This window comes from Cervus elaphus, chromosome 28 (genome assembly GCF_910594005.1).
Source record: "Cervus elaphus chromosome 28, mCerEla1.1, whole genome shotgun sequence".
Classification (NCBI taxonomy): Eukaryota; Metazoa; Chordata; class Mammalia; order Artiodactyla; family Cervidae; genus Cervus; species Cervus elaphus.
Window position 1 is genome coordinate 45,057,788 of NC_057842.1, and position 24,924 is coordinate 45,082,711.

General features: G+C 44.0%; 1 non-coding gene across 1 annotated transcript; it reads left to right on the top strand.

Moving 5' to 3' along the window:
* Positions 1–20,685: 20,685 nt before the first annotated feature.
* LOC122685678 lies at positions 20,686–20,834 on the top strand. The gene has a single exon (XR_006338524.1). It is a non-coding gene; the product is annotated as a small nucleolar RNA SNORA57 (small nucleolar RNA).
* The last annotated feature ends 4,090 nt before the right edge of the window (positions 20,835–24,924 follow it).

A 24,924-nucleotide genomic window follows, 5' to 3' on the forward strand; every position in this document is an offset into this window, starting at 1 on the left:
AATCCCTGCTGAGTCATAAAGAAGCAGCACAGTGCCCACTGCAGCACTTCGAGATGGACAAATCGACCTGGGAATCTGAAGAGGCTGCTGGTAGCTGGTCCTTATGTCTGGAAACAGAGATCTAGCCTAGCTGTCTGGTCAGAGTCCAGCCAAGACCTGTCTGCTCAGCAGAAAATGAAGCAATGAGCAAGCTGATTGTTTCCAGCTCTCAATTTCCTTTCGTTCTTGGTAGGGATTGTAAGTGTAGGTCTCTCTAAAGAGAAGGGGCTCCTAACCTTGGACAACTGAGCAAGGGTTAACTCTGGGTCTAGGTCACTGTGAACCGAGGAAAAGCCATGCCCCCTGAGGTCAAGGGGATCTCAGGCCAGGGCATGTCTGGTCTCTGCAGTGAGTCTAGGCGTGTCCGTGGTGGTCTGGGCAGTAGTTCCTGCCTGCTTCTCCTGAGCCACTTGGTCTGTGGGAACAAAGATGGTGTTTGCAGCTAAGGAATGGAAGCGAGTGTTGTCAGTGCCTTCAGAGGCCAGATCAGCCTGGGGCTCCAGGAAGGACACCTTTGGGCAGGCAGGACTTAGAACTGCCGGGAACCACCCCCTCCCACCCATTCCACTCTCCCCTGCAACCCCCACCCCTGCTACCCAGCAGCTTGTTTTTTCCTCCCTCTCCTACATAAGGTGAGCAGAAACATCACTCTGATGTCTTCTTCTCCTGAGTTCTTCCAGAACCATTTTTCTCCAAAGGACATGCACAGGTCTTATGTTTACATGTGTCATTGAGAGAAATTTGAATCCCATTCATGGGATGTCAAGGCAAGTCATAACACTGTTTTTACACATCAATTAAAAAAATTTTATCCCAATTGTATAAATCAGGAGGGAAAGGGAATAGTATTCATTCATTCATCCATCCATTCATTTAATAGTGACATTGCAGGCACTTACTATGTGCCAGGCACTGTTCCAAGTATCATGCCCTTCTAGGGGGATACATTTATTTTTCTTAAAACCAGCTTTATTGAGGTATAATTTCTATACAATAAATTCACCCATCCTAAGTGTAAAGTTTGATGCATTTTAAAAAATTTTTGACCGAAGTAGTTAATTTACAATATTGTGTTCGTTTTAGTTATACAACATAGTGATTCAGGTTTTTTGTAGATTATATTTCATTATAGTTTATTATAAGATATTGGGTATAATTCTCTGTGCTATGCAGTAAATCCTGTTCCTTCTCTATTTTATGTATAGCAGTTTGTAACTATTAATTTCATACTCCTAATTTGTCCCTCCCTGTCTCTCCCCTTTGATAACCATGTTTGTTTTCTATTTCTGTGAGTCTGTTTCTGGTTTTTGTATATATATTCATTTTTTATTATTTTTTTAGACTCCACATGTAATTGATATCATTTAGTATTCATGTTTCTCTGACTTATTTCACTAAGTGTAATATTCTCTAGATCTATCTATGTTGCTGCAAATGGCAGTATTTCAATTTTTATGGCTGAGTAATATTCGAATGTGAGTGTGTGTATACATATATACACAAAGGAATATACATATATGTGTATACTTTGTGCGTACTTTGTGTGTATATACACACACACATATATATGTTCTTAAGCCAGTTGTCTGTTGATGAGCACTTGAGTTGCTTTCATGTCTTGGTTATTGTAAATAATGCTGCTATGGATACTGGGGGACATGTATCTTTTATACTCAGGAGTGGGATTGCTGGGGTAGTTCTTATTTCTAGCCTTTTGAGGAACCTCCATGCTATTTTACACAGTGGTTTCACCAATTTACATGTCTACCAACACTATTCAAAGGCTGCCTTTTCTCCATATCCTCTCTAGCATTTACTATCTATAGTTTTTGATGATGGCCATTCTGACTGGAGTGAGATGATACCTCATTATGGTTTTGATTTACATTTCTCTAATAATTAGTGATGTTGAGCATCTTTTCATGTACCTGTTAGCCATCTTTATGTCTTCTTTGGAAAAATGTCTATTCAGGTCTTCTGCCCATTTTTTGATCAGGTTGTTTGTTTTCTTGATATTGAGTTGTATGAGCTGTTTGTATTTTTTGGATATTAATCCCCTGATGGTCACATCATTTGCAAATATTTTCTCACATTCCATGGGTTGTCTTTTTGTTTTGTTGATGGTTGTTTTTTGCTGTGCAAATACTTTTAAGTTTGATTAGGATCTATTTAGTTAATTTTGCTTTTATTTCTTATGATCAATTAATCTACAATAAGGAGGCAAGAACATACAATGGAAAAGGAAAAAACAGCCCTTCGACAAATGGTACTAGGAAAGCTGAACAGCTACATGTAAACCAATGAAATTAGAACATTTCCTCACACCATATACAAAAATAAACTCCAAATGGTTTAATGACCTAAATGTACCTAAATGTAAGACATGACAACATTAAGTTGCTAGAAGAGACCATAGGCAAAACATTCTTTTACATAAATTGTAGCACTATTTTCTTAGATCAATCCCCCAAGGAAAAAGAAATAAAAGCAAAGCTACCTTAAGTGATCTGTGTTTCAAATGTATGTCTCCTCTCTTGCTTCTTAACTAAGAAGATGAGAAAGGTTCCCTCAGTCCCTAAGGAAACACTGTAACTCCTGAGCAGTTCTCTTGTCTGCACAAGAACTCTAGTGTCTTACATGTCTCTCCACTCTTCTTTGCACTGACACTCACAGCTAGTCCTTGTGACTGTTAATCAGCCGTCTGGGACTATTTTAAAATATTTCTGCTTTTGTGTATAAGTCACACTCTTCTTGCATCCATTGCTGCCTTTTCCAAAGAGGTTATGTCAAAGGAAATTCAATACCCACTTTTCTCATTATTTGCTCATCAGCTTGCTCACTCATCAAAAGACTAATGCTATTTGATACTCCAGAAGATTATTTTATCCCTGTTAGGTGACGTGTCAAGGGAAGGGAAACTGGCCCTGGCGTCAGGTGACTGAGTTTTGTTCCCAATTCTATACTTCACTCAATACATGCCCTTGGGCAAGCCACTGAGCCTCTTCGTGCTGCAGTCTCTGGGGATGAAATCTGCCAACTGCATCATGTGGATTTGAACCTTAGTGGCCTCTGGGATAAAAATAGGAGGGAGCCAGGTGTCCACGTGGACTCAAACTGATGGGAGGAGAATGACCATGGGAACTCAAAAGTGTCCTTGAGCTGCAAACTCCATAACAGAGTCAGGATTCATCAGTGCCCTTAGGCATTTGTCCAGTGGCCTGTGGGGTCAATTCTAGTACTTGAATTTTTCCAGAGAAAGGAAGGAACTGCAATAACCTCCCAGTTTGTATGTTCTCTTTGCTCCATGTCCCCACACCTCTGTACTTCCCCTGCCATGATACTCACCACTCATTGTTGCTATTTGCTTGATCACTTGCCTCCTGGACTGGGAGCTACTTGAGGGAGGGGATCGTGTCTGCCCCATGCAACATTGTACTCTCAGTATCAAGCGCATGCCTGGCAAACAGAAGTCTTGCCAGTAATATTTGCTGAATGGATGAGTACAGCCACAGAGAATATCCCACTTCTGCTTCACTGAGGTGGCCTATTCCTAGCCAAGGCATGGTGGGATCTGATTAACCCCATCTCTCCACAACCCCACCTAGATGTAATAATGAAAGGTCTCAGACCAAGTGCTATGACACATATGTATTCATTAGTAAGAAGATTTAAAATATTCAAACAGCTGGTTCAGTAAAGAAGAGAAGTCCCAACTGCCTGACCTTTTAAGTGCTCTGTCCACACTACATGAAAAGTTCTCTTGAGAATGACAGGACAATATTCTAAAGATCAGATTTTAGTTAGCATCAGGCAAGCACAGTTTTCTGAAACTATGGATGAGCACAGAACAAGTTCCAAATCATGCCTCTGATGCCATTCTGAAAGATGAGTGGTGAAGGTCTGGCTAGAATCTTATTCTCAGCTATGTAATAGAGAGTATATCCCTGATGTTTTAGCCAAAGCTCATGACTTGAACACCAGTAAGCTTCAACAGTAAAAGCCCATTTGTAATATCCTTTATGTTGATTAACAGATCACTATTTTTGCCAACAGAAGCCATTGCTATTATTCATTTTGCTAATTAGCCAAGCTTTTGCTGCTGATTCCAGATAAGACAGTTAAAACCTCTGGGGCAACCACCTGAGTATGTTTTTATGGTGAACTAATGGATGCAGCAGAAGCAGCTGAGACTTTTAAAGAGCAATTAAAAAGGCCCCTGAGACCCTGCTCTTTGAAAATGAAGAGAAGAGTAGCAGGGCCCCCTCTCCTCCTCACTAGTCTTAGCGTGCCTGCCAACACTCAGGGGGATTCGGTCTACTCGCTGGCTTCCCTGGGAGGACCTCGGTCTGGGGGTTGTATCTGGGAGTAATTTACCTTCTGATTTCCCTTACAATCTCCTTAGATGAGTAGGCAATTTTGAGCCCAGGGGAGGATATCAGATGGGCCCTCAGAATCTTTTGGTTCTACTGACCATGGAAGGTTCTTCACCTTTCTCCCTTTTTTTCTGATGAATACTTACAGCAAAGGTCAGCTGAAAAGTCATCTGTCATGGCTACCCCAATTCTGCACAAACTCCTGTCTGCTCCCACCTCCTCTAGCCTCTGAGCTCTGGACATGGACAATGCCCTGCTGACCCCTCCACACCAGCCGGGATCCCAAACTGTGTCATGGGTGGAGGTCCCAGTTTATTTGTGTTACTACTGACTCTGTGTTATGGCAGCTGATATCCTCAGAGTTGTATCAGTGTGCTCCTCCACACGTACACATGCATGCCTCATGCATGTTCCAGAAGAGTGAGCCTCTATCATGGGTGTCTACTTAGCACTCCAGTTCCTCACTGGGTTTAGTGGTTTGCTCTGAACTTAGACAACATGGAGATCCTGTCTCACTCTTGTTGATCCTGCCTGTAGGACTAGAACCTATCCTGGTTATGATAAAACCACTTGCTGATTCTCAGTGGGCCCATCACCCAGAACCATACCATCCTGCCTGACTGGCTACCGTGAACCCCTTTGGATACAATACACAGGCCAAAGCTGCTAACTCCTCTGGTTATTGCCCTCCTGGCTATCCCTGGGGGATGGAGCCCTGCTGACAGAGGGGTTCCCCCACCCCCAATCCTACCTAATTTGGGGTTCTTTCTCCCACTATCTGTGCTGCCAAGTTTGCCTAGTGAATTTGTCTCGTAGTGTTATCACAGCATAGGGTTAATTTTATATGTCTCTGTCTCTAGGGTAAGCAAATTATTTGCATTTATGTGTCATTCCCACTAACCCTGCAAGGGGAAACCCAAAGAAGAAGCTTTAAGCGGTTAAGCTTTGTCCTGTATGACCCCACCTCTGCAGCTGGTCAATTCAGGGTGGACACTCAACCACCATGCAGCCCATCAATAGGCTGGTCAGCAACTCATTACATAACCTGACAGACACACGGACGTGTATAAAAGCTGGATTAATCCCCATTTCTTCCTTGGAAATTTAAACAGGGAAATGTCAAGAGAAGAAGACTTGGTAGGATGCTTAGAAACAAGAAAGTAAGAATTGAGGTCATAATGAGCCCAAACTACAAAATACTGAAGCTATGAGCAAGCAGAAGTGATGGAGGAGAAAAGAGTTTTAAGCCCAGCAGAGACTGAGCTACATTAATCAGTGGGCATGATCTTCCAACTCCTGCCATGGAGCCCATGGTCTCCTGAAACTAGAGTAGCTTCCCAGGGCCAGTACCAGGATGCCACCTCTGGTGCTGGTCCCTGGCTGTTGGTGAAAGACCAACCCCATTAATGCTCCACATTTAGTTTAAAAAAAAACAACTTTTTTTTCCCTCCTAAGCTAGCATGCCTTAATCTGCTCCTTATGACACCCCCCTCCTGTGTACTTTACTGTAATTTTTTCTGTGTGGAAAGATGAGGGCCTGTAGCTTTTTACTCCTAATGCTATGCATAGTAAATAATGGGTTCTCAGGAAATGAATACTGAATAAGAGAATTTTTGAAAGCCCAAATGAATAGACAGGTTCATGCAATTACTGTCTTTGGTTGCCATATCTTCAGTTTGGCTCTCTCAAAGTTGAACAAATGATGCCACATTTCCTAGCACCCACCCACCTCTTCCCCAAGCCCTTCCTATTCCATGAGATTAGAGACATACTGCTAATATTTTAAAATATCAATCCTTAATCAGATTTTAAAATCTCCCTCAAGAAGGTACATTCTCCTATCCTATTCTCAGTCTAGTTTGTTGAACTAACCAACACTCACAGACATGGAAATAGACATGTATTAACACACACATGCAGAGGAATTAAATTGTTTTGATTTTGGATGGTACTCAATATTTTTAGTACCCAAGTTTGTGGTTCCAACTGATTCACCTAAAAATTAACCAGAACTGGTTTGAGATCATCTCCCTATTTGGAAGTTATTTATCAATTCACTCTATTGTAACTTGAAGAACAGTTATTTATTATAAGAAAGCAGTAACCTTTTTTTCCCCAGAGAAATAAAAATTAGTTAGGTTATAAGGAGAACTTACAACTAGAGCCATGGAAAATTATTTACTGTAGGAGGAATATGTATTGATCCCTCATACAGCGATGAAAGCCATGGTCCCCTCTGGTGTCTATCAGTCTATTCGTGGGGGCTTTTCTTTCTGCTTTGCCCCACTATTCGGAGACCAGTGGTAGCTTTCACTGGTCCTCAGGAATCGGGAGAGGGAAGTCATGCCTGACAAGGCTCAATGAATGTTTACTGTGAAGTACCGGATATTTTAGTTTCTGCGAGTCTTATGGTCTCCATCACAGATACTTCCATCTGCCCTTGGAGCACAAAAGCAGCCGCAGACCATATGTAAATGAATGGGTAATGCTGTGTTCCAATAAAACTTTATTTATGGTCACTAGATTTGAATTTTATGTAATTTTCTTATGTCACAAAATCTTCTTCTTTTGATATATTTTCAGCCATTTAGAAATGTAAGAGCCATCCATACCTTGCGGGCTGTACCAAAACAGGATGAGAACATGGATGCAGGTTTGAGGTCCCTGCTTCCCGCCGTCCATGCGTACTGGGAGTTCAGGGTATGGAACAGATGCCACAAATAAATGTGTGGGGCCTCAGGGTAGAAAAGTCTTGGGCTCACCCTCCCTCCTCCAGTGTGAGTCCTGGGGAGGCTATGAGCCTCCTATCGAAGCTTCATGTCCCCCAGGGTACAGGAGCATCAGAGCAGCAGTGGCGGGGCTCTCTTCTCAGCCCAGCCTTCTCTGAACTGCTGGCTGCTGTCGGCCTCCCAAACAGTCTCTTTGAACAGGGGCTCAGTGGACTGCTTTTTATTTTTTCATCTTTTAAAAACAATTCATTTATTTGTAATTGAAGGATAATTGCTTTACAGTGTTGCCTTTTTTTTTTGAAGAGAGTGTTGGGGAGGCTGACTGCAGCCAGCACGTTCAGAGAAGGCTGGACTGAGAAGAGAGACCCCCCCGGACCCACAGGGAGAGGCCATGGCAGGACGGGGGACTTCAGCAAGGACTGCAGAGACACGGCTGATGGCCAGAGACCCTGTGGGATGAGGGTGTCCTCAGAGGGGAAGCGGCCTTCCTTCACTCCTCTGGGTGCCCTGGAGCTGATGAGGGGCATGGGGGGCTGTATCTGGGAGTGGGGCTCTTCATCTGCTTGTGCTGGAGGGACCAGGGACCTGCATGCTCTGAACTCCCCAATGCCAGAACTGAAAGAGACCTGAAACCGGTGGGTCTTCTAAGCAGCACCATCTGCTCTCCTCAGAGAACATTTTTAAATCCACACACAAGGAGCGACATTGAAAAGCCAAAGCCATCTCTTACCACAGGACAGGGAGGGCTTCCCAGATCAGCTGCAGGAGGCCTGGCCACCCAAGGGGCCATGCATTCTGTCTGAGAGAGGGGTCACCTCGCAGCGGCAGGAAACTCAGCCAGCCCTGGTGTGCGGAACACTTCCTGTGGGGCAGAGACATCACCCTGGAGACAGGCTGCCTTGGGGGAACGCTCCTTGCTCTGCAGTTTAGCGTCCTAGACCAAGCAGAGCTCCTGTGAGCGGGGCTGTGATCTCAAGGGGGTCATTCCAGAATCCTCTCAGGGTACTTGTTTAAATTCAGAGCCAGAATGAACACTGGAAACAATGCAGCTGCCTGCCATTTGTTCATTTTGATGAAAAGCAAATGGTTGGTTTCTTTATGACTTAATTCCTTTACCTGCCTTACGGTTATATTGTATTTATTTAATTCTTCCAGCCTCTGCTTCCCAGATTTTTTCCTACTGCTGAAATCCAGTCTGTAAAAACTAAACGTAGAGTAGATATGAAATTTATTGAACCACTGTAGTCTGACATCTCAGATACTTTAAAAAAAAAAAAAAGCAAGCATTTATTTCTATAGAATTGAACTTACCAATTCAAGATAACTTCTGCTTTAAAACTCAGATGCCTGGAGAAGGAAATGGCAACCCACTCCAGTATTCTTGCCTGGAAAAGTCCATGGACAGAGGAGTCTGGCGGGCTGAAGTCCATGGGATTACATGACTGAGCATGTGTGCACAAGGGTGGAGGGAAATGGGTTGGTAGCAATAAAGTGGTAGAACTAAAAAAAATAAAAAATAAAAAAAATAAAAATAAAAAAAAAAAACTCAGATGCCTTTGAATAAATAGTCAATTTCTGGATTTTTTTTGCCTCCTTCTCCTTAGAGGCCATCCCAGTTCCTCTGCAGAGGGAAAGAGGGCACCGTAGTCCCCTAGCATTGGTGGGAGGAAGCTTCTGGATCATCGCCATCCTCTGCCCCCCAACTAGCATCTATTCAGCCAGAATTTGTCACATCTGGTCCTTATAACCATGGACTGGCATCCACCATTCATGCCCCCAGTGCCACCGTGGCTTCCGGTCAGCAGGCCCCCAAGTGCACATTCTCCTGATCCTCATCTCAGGTTCCTTTGACTCTGCAAGCCGGCTGTGCTGGGCCCCTTGGGCACACTTGGCTGCTTCCTCTTAGTGGGCATCTCTGAGACATTCCCTTAGCCCCTCGCCCAGTCACTGCTGGTACCATGCTCGTCAGGGCATCTCCTATGTACTTGCAGAGCTCCCAGACCACACCTGGGAAAGCACAGTTCTCTCTCCGCCCAGTTCCTCCTTGACCAACTTGGGATTTTTTATTGCCCCACCTCCCTTGCCTGCAGTGCAGGAGACCCAGGTTTGATCCCTAGCTGGGAAGATCCCCTGGAGAAGGAAATGGCAACTCACTCCAGTACCCTTGCCTGGAAAATCTCATAGACAGAGGAGCCTGGTGGGCTGCAGTCCATGGGGTCACAAAGAGTCGGGCACAACTGAGCGACCAACACCTCCCTAGACCCAAATAAGGAGGCATGGTGAGAACAGGGTTCAGGGCCCGCTCAAAGACATTTATGCATGGCTGTTTTAATTTCTTCTCACAATTCTCTTACCTCAGACTTATCTTGGATTGCACAACTTAAAAAGATATCAAATATTTTCTAATTAATTTATAGATTGTAAATTCAATGCAATCCCAATAAAAATTCCAGTTGTAATTTTTTTTTTAGAAACTTGATATATTTATCCTAAAGTGTAGAGAGAAAAATAAGTTTCACGGATAGCAAAATTAACATGAAACAGAAGAATAAAGAAGGGGAAATTGCCTACCCAATATTTAGACACTTACAAAGTTGTTTTTAATGTGGCAGTGGAGCGGAATTGAGAGCCTGCTGGTGGCCCTGTGTTTACCTGTGAACTTCATCTAACATAGAGTTGTCACCAGAGATCAACAGTGGAAAGATGGATTGTTTAGTCAGTGGTAGGAAAACAGGCAGTGAAAGAAAGAATGGAATAAAGTTGGATCTCTCTCTAACCCCACATGAAAGGAGATTTTCAAAGGATTAGAAACCTAAATACAAAAGGTAAGACTATAAAGCTAACAGGTGAAAAGTGTTGTAACCTGGAATGGATAACAATTTCTTAAATCAGATTTTGAAAGTGCAAACCACAAGGCAAAATGACTGATCCAATTACATCAAAATTAAGGGTTTCTTTTAACAAGGCACCTCAGTTGAATTGAATTTAAGAGATAGGTGACAGATTGGGAGAAGAGATTTATAAGGTTTATGATGTCTAGAAGTGACAAAGGATATACATCTGGAACACACAAAGAACTCCCACAATTCCATTAGAAAAGAGAGTACACCAAAAGAAAAATGGGTTAAATATATAAATAGGCAACTTACAAAAGAGGAAACCCAAAGGCTGTACAAGTATATGAAAGAAACTGCTTCTTAATAACCTGAGCAATGTAAATTAACACAAGTTAAAGTAATGATGACAGATCATTACTTTATGGTATTTGAAAGGAATTTAAGCTGTAAGGCATATAGCTACTAGCCTAGCATAGTTAGAAAGCTGGGTAATGACAAGTGTTGGCAAGGTGTGGGGACAGAGGTTCCTGTTGCTGCTGGTGAGAGAACAGGTTGGAGAATTATCTGGTAGTAGCTAATTAAGTGTATGGATGCCTTATAACCCAGCAGTTCCCCTCTTGACATAGGTCTTTTAGAAATTCTCACACATGCCCATTAAAGGAACATATAGAAGCAGGAGTCAGTCAGGATTTGGGTGGCTTGAAGTTAATACAATTTGCGGAACCCTGTTTAAGAATAAGTACAAATTATGAATGTGAAATTGGGTACAGAGCTTTGAAGAGGCTTTGTGCAGGTGAGAAGTCACGATCCTTGGGCTTGACCAGCCCCTCTGTGAACTTTTCTCTGTACATAGACAGGTCCACCACAATGCTTTGGGCAAAGTGGGGAGCTGGAAGCTTCTCAGCCCATTTTGTTATCACATCCGTGGGCTCTTTCGGGGTAAATAACGGGGGGTATTATCTCAGCATTCTCTTTAACAGAAAGACATGTACCTAAACTTAAAAAAAAAAAGAATGCATTTCTCCAGTTATGAGGAACCAGATCCCCAGAAAGCCTCAAATAATCTACTATCACTTAAGGCCGAGGGCCACTGGGTATAAATATGCAAACAGACCCATAGAGTCAGGAAGTTCCCATGCTCCTGGCATGGAAGGAATATTCAGTCATACTTGTACAGAGAATATTTTGCAATACTTTCCAGCTAATTTCTTTTTAAAAATGCCTTTCTAAGTAAGGAAGAAGAGGCTCTGAGGTTTCCCAGGGTGTGTTGGGGCTCAGTCCATCCATAGGCTGAGGGTCGTGGACGTGGCCCTTGGCAGCCTGCTGAGTTTGTCTGCCCCAGTTTTCTTGGAAGGGTAGTAGAAGCTGGAAACCCTGGGGTCTTCTGAGAAGCACAGTACCCAGCGGACAGGAAGAAGCTGGAGGGCATGGGCTTCCCCTAAGTGGAGCCTGGATGCACCACTCCAAAGTACACCACTCTGGCATAAGGATTGTCTTGAGCTGAAGACAGTTGAGAAACAGAAGATGCTAAAACAAAGCTCTCTGCCCTCCTTCTCCTTCTATTTTCCTCAAAGCAGGCTTAGATTCTTTACCACCAGGGACTCGTGTCAGATCAGCTCAGAGACAACAGGAGAGGAATCGACTTACTAAAACAACCTATCTTCTGTTAGTTTCCCCCGTGTATTCACCTTCTCATAAGTTTGCTGCCCTTGGAAGCCTAAAATCTATTTTCTTGTCTTTCTCTACAAATTTATTGTTCTTTGTTAAGATGCTATATAAGCCCAAGTACTGACCATCCCTTTGAGTTATTCTTCACTGAATCTCTCTCTCGTATGTGTGTGTGATGCACATGGTGATGAATTCTGTTTGTTTTTCCCTTGTTAATCCATCTTTTGTCAGTCTAGTTTGCAGGGCCCCAGATGGACATCTAGGAGGATAGAGGAAAAAGCTTTTTCCTTGTCTACACTTCTTTTTTCACCATTAAGTCATGTCCAGCTCTTTGCAATCCCATGGACTGTAGCCAGCCACGCTCCTCTGTCCATGGGATTTCCCAGGCAAGAATACTGGAGTGCGTTGTCATTTCCTTCTCCAGGGGGTCTTCCCAACCCAGGGATTGAACCTGTGTCTCCTGCATCTCCTGCATTGGCAGGTGAATTCTTTACCACTAACACCACCTGGGAAGCCCCTTGCCTATAATACCCACACACAAATAAAGAATGAGGAGATGGTGCAGGTATGTGAATAAGAGTAACTGCAGAGGGGGGACAGCCAAGATAAGACTAAATGATCCAGCAGGGACCAGGCTACATTTCTGTGGCTGTGATTGGTGTGCACTTGGCCTATTTAACACTCAGAACAGATCCAGTTTTGTCCGTACTCACTTCAAAGGCAGACATTGCACTGTCCTTCTAACCTGTCCAGTCCGGGGCTTGGGAAGGTGTATCTGGAGAGGCTCATCGGAAGGAGTAGAAAGTACACATCCCCATACTTATCCACTCTCCAGGGGCTGCCTGAGGAAACTGAGCACCAGATCCTGTCAAGAGTTGGTGAGAGGGTAGATTGAGGTTTTTAGAGCTTCTTCTTTGCCTCTTCAGAAGGTTTTAAGTGGATCCCATTTGTTATGGTTTGAATGTTTGTGTCCCCCCCAAAATTCATGTTGATATTCTAGAGTTATTAGGAGATGAGGCCTCTGAGAGGTGATTAGGTCGTGAGGAGAGAGCCCTCATGGATGGGATTAAGGCCCCCTCCACCATGTGAGGACACAGCAAGGAGACAGCCATCTGCAAATGGAAGGAGGGCTCCCATCGGAACCCAGCTCTTCTGGCACCCTGAGCTGGGACTTCTAGCCACCGGGTCTGCTGTCAGCAGTATGCTTCTGCTGTATGTAAGCCGCCCAGGCTATGGTCCTCTGTGACAGCAGCCTGAATGGGTGAAGACACTATTGTAGCAAGGGGCATTCATGAAGACTGTGCAGGGGTGAGGGTAGGGGGAGCATACAGCTTGCCACCCAAAAAGTGTCTCTTTGGTATGCGGATTGTTTCAAGCTGAAAAGTTTTAAAAGACTCAGAAAGAACCTTTGATCTTTCCCTAAAATGCATAAAAGAATGTAGGTAGACCAAGGACCTGGCCCTCTGACTACATTGTAGTGTAGATAATTGGGGCTTCCTTGACAGCTCAATGGTAAAGAACCTGCCTGCCAATGCATGAGGTATGAGTTCTATCCCTGGGTCTGGAAGATCTCCTGGAGAAGGAAATGGCAACCTGCTCCAGCATTCCTACCTGAGAAATCCCATGGACAGAGGAGTCTGGTAGACTTCAGTCCATGGGGTTGCAAAGAGTCAGACACGACTTAGTGACTAAACAACAACAGCAATGTAAATAGCTGCATTATGAGCTAGGTGTGCAGAGAGGAAGGAATCTAGCAAAGTCTGTTTATTAAAATTTTTCTCTGTGTCCCATTGCCTCTGCTTGGCCCAAGAAACTTCTGTCTACCAAACATGTGCTCTACCATCTCCAGGTGAATTGTCCTCCCTGGGAAGTCCCAAATCACTACCCTCAACTTTCTCTTTTATCTTTAGCTGAGAGTGGTATATAAGGTGCAGCTTCAGCCATTGTGGCAAATGACTCCGTTTTCCTGGGTCTCCCTCATGGATGCAGGCCATTAAAATTTCATGTGACTTTCTGTTCATCTGTCTCATGTCAGTTTAACTCTTAGGCCAGCCAGTAGAACTTGGAAGGGTAGAGGAAAATTTTTTCTCCCTGACAGCTGCCTGCAGTGGACCCAGTGGGCATCCATGCCCTGGGGCTAATAGGGATTGATGGAGCATGTAACAGAGCACTGAGGAGGCAGGCCTGGCCATCCTGGATGGGGTTCAGAACAGGGACCCACCGACACGGAGGAATGCAGTGCCTGGTTGGTGCTCAGGACAGCTGGCCCACTCTTGTTGAAGGGCTGTCATGGGGTATTGTGAGTCTGTGGTGTGTGTGTGTACGTGTGTGCTGGGAGGTAGCTGCTGCTTCAGCTCCCTGGACTCAACTCGGGCTCAGAGCACAAGGTCAGACGACCAGGCCCAGCTGCCACCTGCTGGTGCAGCTGAAGTGTCCAGTCAGGGGCTTAGCCTGCCGAGGAGAAGCTGAGCAGAGCTGGCCCGAGTTACCAGGGCCCAGAGCAGGGATGGACTCTGGCTTAGGAGCTGAGGGCATGAACTGGTAACGTTTCGTCTGGAACTTGCCTATCAGGTATGGAATAGGAGAAACCCCAGGAGCCAATGTGGCAGAGAGCTATTTTGGACCCCTTTGGGGAACCCCCTGCTGGGTGATGAACTGCATGGCCAAAATGCTGCAAGAACATGGAAGAGGAATGTGGGGTCGCGTTGGTGAGGTCCTTGAATTCTTGTGGGCTACAGAGTTTGGGCAATAAGAAGCAACAGAAGATTTTGATAGAAAAGAAAGGGGGAATGAAGTGTTTTAGAGCTATGACTCTGGAAGAGTGAGCATGGGGGAGGGGAGAATTGAATGGAAGAAGCAAGACTGGTAGAAGTCCCTGGGAGAGGTACCTGGGACCTCAGCTGGGGAACAAGGATGAAAGGCCCAGATCCCCAATAAACCCGGTGTAGAAGAGATGAGAAAACAGACCAATATGATCAATCATCAGACAGAGCCACGGGGACGGTGGTGGCCAGACAAGCACGTGCCTGAGCAGGGAGGTCAGGAATGTTATAAAGAGAGGAGGCGTGAGCTGGAGGCTGATCCGGAGTGAGCCAGCAGACAGGAAGGCAGCAGAGAGGAGTCCCGGCAGGAGACAGCAAGGAAGGCACAGGAGCCCCCACGAGCACAGGGCCTCAGGGGAACTAAAAGGGACTTGCTATGTGTGGCTGGTGTTTTGGCATGAGGAGGGGCTGGAAGTGGGGCTGGCTTGCAAAGGAATTGCACGTACCCTCGGTGGCTCACTGAGGGCAAATAGGAGCCACTGAAGGTCACGAGGTTGAAATATGGGTCTGGAACTGACCAGCAGACTGGAAGGTCATTGTAAGCAAGTATTGGTTCAGAAGAGCTAAAGGGAAACTCCCAGATTTCTTCTCTCTGTGCTGTGTTCTTTAAATTCTACTTTATGTGGCTGTCCACTTGCAAGTACTTCCCCAACCCACACCCCACAGCCTAATTACTAAGTGTATGATTTTTGCTGTGTGGGTGTTAAGTTGTTTCAGTCGTATCTGACTCTTTGCGACCCTATGGGCTGTAGCCAGCCAGTCTCCTCTGTCCATGGGATTCTCAAGGCAAGAATACTGGAGTGGGCTGCCATGCCCTCCTCCAGGAGATCCTCCTGACCCAGGGATCAAACCCACGTCTCTTATGTCTCCTCCATTAGCAGGTGGGTTCTTTACCGCTAGCACCACCTGAAATTAACCTAGAAATTTTTACATACTGTGGTATGGGCGGGGTTGGAGGGTGGTCATTCTGGCTTATATATGAGTTAACTTGAATTTCATGCTAACTAGAACTGCCTGTTAATGGCCTATCAAACATACATTGTACATATGCCTTAATTATTCAAGAAAAGGACCAGACATACCTAATTTTGATTGTTCAATTTGTCAATCTTTTCCTTTATAGTTAGTGCTTTACAATTCCTGATTAAGAAATCTTTGCCTATCTCAAATGATATAAAATTATTCTTTTATTTCATTGTCTAGAATCTTAATTGTTTTACCTTTCAAATTTACACATAAAATCTACCTGGCATGAGACAGGGGTCAAGTTTCAATCTTTCCCATCTTACTGACCTAGCACCATGTATTGAAATATTCTTTTCCTACTCTTCAGTGCCATTTTTGTCACAATCAAGTGTTCATCCAAGTGAACATCTGTTTTTGGATTCTCTCCCTCCTGCTCCTTTGATTTATTTGTCCTTAGGTCTTAACTTCACACCCCAGGTTTGTCCCACCAGGTCCTAAGGAATCTGAAGTATTTATTCTCTCACTCCTATTGCTCATTGCTTCATGGTTGCTCCTGGGGCCACTGACACGCTATCGCTTCTGCCCTGCTCCAGGGAACGCCCTTAGGATCCACTTCCCCACTCACATGGTGATAGCAGCATTTACTTCCTTGTATAGAACTGAGAGCTTTAGTTTGGGGTTGGCTGCTGTCCAAAGGGCATCCTCAGCTCTTGAAGGATGCCCATGGTTCTTCACTACTTGGGATTATCCAGCATAGCCATTTACTTCTTCAGAGGGAAAGAAAGACTCCAGTAAGATGGGCACTGCCTTTCTATGGAACATAATGACATAATCGTGGACACATAATCACATATATCCTGCCACCTTTGCTCCGTTCAAATCACAGATCCCACACATGTAGGGAAGGGCATCCAACAAGAGGGAGAACTAAGAGGCAGGAATCATGAGGCCACCTTAGTAGTCTGCCATAGAAGGTATGACAACCATCTACTAAAGCTGAAGGCAACCTCCAGGGTGTGCAAGATAGATATTGGCAAGATACTCTCGGGGCTTACTCTATATGTGAATCCTAAACCTTCAGAAGTATATACAACAGGCTAATTAATATCTCCTCTTAGACATCTAATAGACATCTTGTCCATGCCACACCCCAAGCCAAACTTATTTCTACTTTTTTATATCAACAAATAGAAAAAAAAACAAACCCAAACCTTGTTCTTCCATTTGCAAAAATCTTAGTGATGTCTTTGATGTTTTTTCTTTCTCCTATAATTGTTGGCCCATTTTCAACCTATATCTAGAACCTAACTACTTTTCACCACCTCTACAGCTTTCAACATGGCCCAAGCCACCATCATCTCTGGCCTGTTTCTGGGCTTTCAGCCCTGTAGTCAGTGACTAGATGGATCCTGTTTCAATATATGTCAGAACATGACAGTTCTCAGGTCAAAAGTCCCCCAGAGGTCACCCAAGTTTCCCAGAGTACAAGCCAAAGAGCTTACCTGCCTACATACCCTTCTGCCCCCTCACTCCTATCCCCAGCCTGTTTTCCTCCACCCTCCCCTCTTTACTCTGCTCAGCCACACTGACTGCCTTGCTGTTCTTTGATCACACTGAGCACATTCCTACCTCAGGGGCTTTGTACCTGCTATTCCTTCTACGAGAACACTCCTCACCCCGGTAAACACAGCGTTGCTGCTTAACGACTGACGAGGCCTTCTCCTGCCACTCAATGTAAGACTGCACCCTGTCCCCCTCATACCAGTTCATTTCTCTCCATAGCAGTTGTCACAAAATATGATGTTTATTTGTTTTCACATGTATTTCTTTTTCATCCTCCATTGAAATGTCAGTTCCATTTGGTTAAGGACTTTGTCTTTTTTATTCCCTATTGGATCCTCTAGACACAACCGAGAACAATGTTCCCCTTGCAGGAGGTGTTCGATAAAGGGTTAAGGGAAGGAATGCCAGGACTTTGGAGGTTGTGGTCTGGTCTCAATTCCGAGAAGGGACTAGGCTGCCACACATTTAGTGAGTGGGAAAGCTGGGACGAGAACCCAGGTCTCTTTTTCATTGCTCTTCCCTTCCCACAGCTTTCTGCTCAGCCATGGCAGCTCAAGACTGATACTTGATAATTAAGTAAGATGATAGGGAATAGTACTGAATGTGTTTCTGAGTGTTTGGCCAAATAAAACTATGCTACTCTTTTAATCTACTAACATCGTCCAAAACAAATGTCAGCAATAAGTAGAAGGGGGCGAGGCATGAATTACTATAATTGATAAAAACAGCAGGTTACTGATCAAGTGAGTCATTGTCCTGCACCAGGGAACAATGATCTGAGTTGTCTGCAAAGGAAAAATGACTCTGGGAAAGAACTTGGTTTGTTCCATTGATGAACAGGTGACAGAAGGATCTGCTCAATGGCTCTTTTACTCTGTTCTTTACCTGAGCGGTGGCACTATAAACTGCTGTTAATGCGTTCAGCGTCTACCATGCAAAGCTCGGAAAGGGAATTGCTCCCCTATGGAGTGGCTTGGGCTCCTTTTGCAGAGAGGATGCCTGTGGAGAAGACTGTTGTGTCCACCCCACACCCACCCCTCTCTAATCCCTTCCTCTGTCCCACCCCTCACCATCCTTTGTAGCAAAGTCTGCTTTGCTAAGACAATTTAATTAAGCTAAAACAACTTCCTAGGTCCCTGGGCCATTCCTTTCCCCAACGTGTTTTCACGTGCCTTTCTTCCTCTGTACTCCATTCAAATACATTTTCTATAATGGCTAAACATGGAGCTGGGATGCAAACTCAAAAAGCATGATGTTATTTTATTTGCATATTTCCATAATTTCTCCAGCAGTACGATGGATGAGAGTAGTGGAGGGCTTTCAGATGTCAAATTTGCAGATAGGATGTGTCAGAAAGTCATCTCTTTGGTGATTTAAAATAATTCATTATAAACACTGTGATGCACATGTGTATAAATTAGCTCTAATTTTCACACTAGGGATTATGGATAGCATGTGAAGGAAACTAATCAGGAAATCACCATCCAGAAGTGGTTATGTAAGCACTGTAAATATTGTTATAAAAATCTATTCCAGACAGTATGTCAACTAGCCTAGGTGATGTAAAATAGACTTTTTTTTATTGGCTAAATGAAGAGAGTTCAGGCTTTGAGGTTGGATAGAAGACTGATAGGTCCCACCATCCTTCCGTGGGAAGAGGGTATCTTTCCGACAAGCCCACGGGCCTTACATGTGGGGGCAGTGCTCCAGTCCAGAAATCCATCTGGCTCTGCTTCCTTCCACTGCCTGGGGGCTCTGCTGCTTGATTCACCCAGAAGCTCAGCTGAGCAGCTGTCAGAACACTGGGACATCTGCTTCCTTCTTCTCATGTAAGATGCTTGTTAATATCCAAGTGTGGGGACTTGACCAAGATTAAAGGAAGGATATGATGGTGGTTTCTGTGCCTGGTTGGGCTTCGCTGGTAGCTCAGACAGTAAAGAGTCTGCCTGCCAATGCAGGAGACCCGGGTTTGATCCCCAGGTCAGGGAGATTCCCTGGAGAAGGTAATAGCTACCCACTCCAATATTCTTGCCTGGAGAACTCCATGGACAGAGAAGCCTGGCGGGTTATAGTCCATGGGGTCACAAACAGTCGGCTGAGTGACTAGCACTTTCACCTTTTTCACTTGCTGCCTGCTTGATAATGAAGGTTGGTTTTGTTTTTAATAAATTTAAGTATGTATTCCTTCATTTGTAAAGCATTTTTTTTTTAAATTGAGATGTAATTATCATTATGTAAGTTTTAGCTGTATAACATCATGGTTCAATATTTGTGTATTAATGAAGGTTTGCATGTGTGGCAGACACTGGCCTGCGAAGGACTTTCACCATGACGACCTGCTTGGAGGTGAGATGGTGGGGGAAAGGATACCCTCCTCTAACCCCAGGTACTTAGCAATATTTACCACAGGGATGTGATAATTTCCAAGTGGTCAAATGGCTTGGGTCTATTTGCAGCCCACATCTTCAGGCGTGTTTTACAGTTGTTCTTGATGAAGGTAAAAGTAAACAAGTGCTACTGACTAGTGGAGAACATCAGGAGGAAAGATTCTCCCTCAGATTTGTCTTTTGATCTACTTAAGGATTCTGACACTTCAGACTTCTTGGTGACTTTCATGTCCCTCATCTGGGACATAGTGGACACAAAATGATGGGACTTGGGTTCTCCAAGATAAGGAATGCTATTTAATGAAGGTGAATTCTTTCAATGGTAAATAAGTCAGGCTTGGGGAGTTCAGGACAAAGGATCAAAATATTATTTTTAAATGTGATTTTTGGCATAGAGGCCATTAGTACCTGAGGCTAGGAGAGAGCTACAGAAGAAAGATAATGAGATGAACCTTCAAACTGTAGCATCCTCACAGAAAATGGTCCTCCTGGCCAAGGCACTCCCCTGAGTAGAGTGGCCGAGGCATTCTCCTACACACATGGTTTGGGCTGATGAAGGGTGATTCCCAGGAGACAAGTGGTGGTCCTTCGGAAGAGGTCAGGTCTTCAAGGACCAGATACAGAAGGGCATCCTTAATTACAGACTGGGGGGGGTGGTGTCCATGCAGACTGAGTTGCCAGGAGCCAGCACAGGAGATCCCACCCATGACAAGGTCGTGAGGAGAAGACCTGACAAGCAAGGCAGATCAGGACCTCGGGGATTTCGAAAAGCTGCCCCGGCGCTCACCTTAAAGATGATCTCTGTCTTTCTGATGCTTGCTATATTAGACTACTCCCTAATTTCTGTGACATGGGTAGAAGGCCTTCCCCGATCTCTTTCCAAACAGAATCAACTTAGAACTTTAATTAATATGTCCCCTGGCTGGTGGTATCCTATAAGATTATCCAGGATGAAAGGAGTGTTTCAATTGAGACCCCTTTGCTGGCATTCTAGCCTGCTTGGCAAATGTGTACTAATGCACATGACTGCTCACCACACCTTAATCATAAACAGCATAAAGAACCTGATCACATAAAGGCCCTAATAGGCACAGAGCCCTTCGGGGGTGAGGAAGCCCTATTAGAGAACATAAAAATTTATTCTAAAAGCGGTTATAGTTAAAGATTTAGAAAAATAAGAGTTTAGAATTGTTAATTTTAACCAGGAATGCTAGACAGGAGCTGCCTCACCGGAGCTGCAGAGTCTTTGTGTGGTAAACCTTTTAGATAAATTTAACTGATAACTTCTGCAAAAGGACTGACCTTTGTGTTCATTAAAGAATAGATTACGCAGTCCCGATCCGCGTAATGTACGGAGGTAGGGGGAACGGGCTCTGGCCCCCTCGGCGTCATGTCTTCGGTACCGGCGGCCAGCAATCCGCCGGTTCTATCCTCAAGCGCCGGGACACAGAGAAAAGAAAAGAAAAAAAAAAAAAAAACTGAATGTTATGTATTATATTTTAAAATATATATTTATTTAATTTAAAAAAAAAAAAAAAAAGAATAGATTACGGAAAACAGCTTTGCATTCACCTAGGTCGTAAAATGTCAATAGGCCCCGTGGCCGGAAGATAATGTACAAGACTCTCACAAAGAAGTATGCAGAAAACACCCTGGTTTCGTGAAGGATGAGCCGATGTAATATTAAACTATCTTCCCCTTAAAAATGTACTAACTTAGAATATAAAAGCTACGGTAAAAAATAAAGATTTGCCAGACTCTGCGGCACATCCCCAGTCTGGTCTCTCTCTCTCTCTCTCTTTCTCTCTCTTTCTCTCACCGACGTCGTTCATCCTGAGGGTGCCCCTGGATCCTGCCGAGGCTGGACCCCGGCACTGAGTGAAACATTTCTACTGATCCAGATGATTCTCAAACACAGAGGGATGTTATCTTTGCCATTATATCATTGTTGGGTGGGCCTCCCCCAAAGCACACTCCCCAAAAGAGTCTAGTCCTGGTATGCCCCAGCGATTCTCTCTTCTGACCTGGTGAAGGCATGGAGGGAATGGTCTCTACAGGCAGCTTTGTCTCTTTTTCAGTTTGAAACACTGGGGGCAGATGAGTTGGCATAAAACAAGCATAATTACATGTTAACTTCAAAGATGGAAAATACCATGTATGCTAAATTCCATAACCTGCCAGGAAGGAAATTATTCACATTGGCCTAACTTTATTTCAGATCTACCTACCATTGTGTAGAATAAAAATGTTGGTGTTTGACCTTATAATTGAATACTTTTATTAGAAAACAATTTTTTAAATGATAATATATTACAGAATGGAACATGCCTTGTCCCAATTACATATTTTACTAGTAACTGATAATTATGGATAGTGGATGGCCAGTTGGTAGAGAATTAAAATATTTTTAAGATGAAAAGTATAGAATCAGCCATTTTTTTGTCTTTAATTTCTTGGTCTTTTATTTTATTATTATTATTCAGTTATCATCATTAAACATTGGTTTTTTTACCTTCTTGTTTTCATGCATTAACTCAACCTAGTTTGTGTCTAACTTTCTGGTGAAATGCAACATTATTTCACAACAGCTTTCTGGTTTATTTTATTTTAGATGCTACACTGAAAAGTAGAGATCAAAGGAATCTTGGCCATCATTCAATCCAATCCCCTCACTTCAAAGATGAAGAAACTGATATAAAAAAAATGGATACAGCTTATCCAAGGTTGCACAGCTGGTTAGGGGCAAAGATGTATTTAGGACCTAAATCTCATGACTCCTGGAACAGGGCTCCTTCTGCATACTGCTCCCAGTCTTCCTGTCCATTCCTTTTTAAAAAATTCTCACTCTTGTCATTCGAGTGAATTTAGACCTTTCAACAATTTTTGTGTCAAGATGGAATTTTCTTCATCCCTACCCCTTGCCTTTTCTCCTCTCTTACCTTGTAGGATCTTTGGGAGAATTTAAAAGGAGATTTAAAAATTTTTTGTTATACCTTAAAAGAAGTTAGGGGAGTGAGAGAGCCAGCTTAAGCAAGATTTGTGTGTTTTGTAGGTGCTACAGTTTGAAAAATCTGAAAGACACAAAGGGATTTATTTATTTGTTTAATTAATTTATTTAAATTGAAGTATAGTTGATTTGCAATGTTGTGTTAACCGCTGCACAACAAAGTGATTCAGCTATATATATATATACACACACACTTTCTTTTTTATGTTTTTTTCCATTATGATTTATCATAGGATATTGAATATAATTCTCTGTTCTAAATAGTAAAACCTTGTTTATCCATTCTATATATAAAAGCTTATATCCGCTACTCCCAAACTGCCACTCCACCCCTCCACCAAACCCCTCTCCCTTGGCAACTACCAGTCTGGTCTCTATGTCTGTGATTCTGTTTCTGTTGAAAGAAACAAAGATTTTAAGATCAGCTAAGGCTCCCAGGTTGGAAACCAGGACACTCAGGTAGGATCTTGAGGTCAGGCAGAAAAGGCGATGCTAGAGGTGGCGTTATGGAAGAAAAACTGGAAAGACAGAAGCGTGTTGGCTACACGTCCACGGAGGACCCTGTGTGGATTGATAGGAGAGATTTGGCACCATCCTTTAGACTCTGTGTTATTGGGTGATCTGCTAATGGTAGGACTCTCTTTTTGGTGGTAGGTTCTGTGTATACAGTTATGAACCCAGTTTAAGAGTTACACTGAAAATTTAGGCGTATTATCAAGTTTGGGTTTTAATACTACTACTCTGCTATTTGGAATCCTGTCCCACTCCAGCTAATCTGGGCTTTCCTAAAATAGCTCTTGTTATCACTGCGTCAAGCTGTTCCCTAGGGCATCTGCTTAAGGAGGGAGTGGGGAACTGTACAGGATGCACAACTAGAGTGATGCTTGAGACATTTAATTTCTTTTTTTCTCAACCCACCCCTACCTGCTGACTTCTAGACCATTTCATCTTATATGAGCATAACGTAGTAGAAAGGTTATAGCCTTTGGCTTTAGACAGACCCAAATTCTAATCTCATTATTTCCTAGTTGAAGACAAAGTTTCTTTAATTACCCAGATCTCGATTTTCTTATTTCCAAAGTGACAGTATTGATGTATACTTTGTAGGGTTGTTGTGAGAATTAAATAATATAGGTAACTGTCTTGGCTCAGATGGTAAAGAATCCACCTGCAATGAGGGAGACCTGGGTTCGATCTCTGGGTTGGGAAGATACCCTGGAGGAAGGAAGGCATGGCAACCCACTCCAGTATTCTTGCCTAGAGAATCCCCATGGACAGAGGAGCCTTGAAGGCTACAGTCCATGGAGTCACAAAGAGTCAGACATGACAGCAGCTAAGCAGAGCGTAGCACGTGGCCAGCCCACTCATGATGTCTGTTCTCTTGCTCTGTGCACACATTCCCTGCTCGACCAGTCCCTGCTTCACCGATACCCAACTCACCTGACTGTCCCATCCTCTTAATCATAAGGCTTAATCAGTACCTACCTGTGTGCTTGCCCCCTGCACCAGCCACTAGTTTCCCTGGTAACTAATGAGCCAACTTGACATCAATTTCCCCTATACATGTCAGCCTCCTCCTCGCCTTAGTGGCAAAGATTCCTTCTTGTAGCCATAATGATGGGGTGTCACTCCAGGACTTTGCTTCAGATTTGTAAGACCCCCTAACCAATAAATTGTTGATGTCTCTATCCCTGGGCTCTTTCTTGGGTCTTGCAGCTGGGCGATTACAGGGCTTGCAGTTCTGTGGGGTGCAGCTCACAGTAACACACTGGGACAGTGCTTGGCACCCAGGTGTCGATGAGTGGTGACTTTTATTTCTCTGGCACTACTGAGGAGAGGCAAGAGGGAGATTAATGTCTGGGTGGGGGGTGGGCAGGAAGCGGCAGGAGATCTTTTAAAAGGAGGGGGGTTGGGAGATGGTCGGGATGCCTGGTAGGAATAATGAGTTGACAAGAAGAAGGACAGATGGAGAGAGGAAAAGAAGGATAGGAAAAAAGAGGGATAAGGTAGAGAAAACAGACAAGAGCCCCAGGAAAAATAGTAAAAGATGTCCATGAGCAGGTACTGAAGGTGTTTTTATAGCCCATATACTGAAAGTGTTCCAGGACCTGCAGCATGGGCCTCATCAGGGAGCTTGTTGGAAATGCAGAGTTTCAGGCCCCTCCACAGACCTTCTGATTCAGAATTGACATTTTAACAAGATCCCAGTGTCCACTAAATCTGTTGATGCTGTTTTCATCTGCTGAAGGTAAAGCAGATTTAAATCACCAGGAAGGCCCTGGGGCTCCCTGTGATCTCTGAATTTACCAGGAAGACACCCCCATAAAATGGGTGGGATCCAGGATGTGACACTCCCCTTGGCACTCTGCTCTGGACAGAAGTGCTACACGCCAGAGTCAGGCTGGAGGTTCCCAGGGGTTCTTCAAAGTTTTCATCTGGATCCAGAGTAACAGGTGCGGAGGAACTAGGAAGTGGAGTGGTTAACAGCCTGCGTGGCAGGCATGCTGCCACCTGCCCCTTCCTCCTCCCCTTC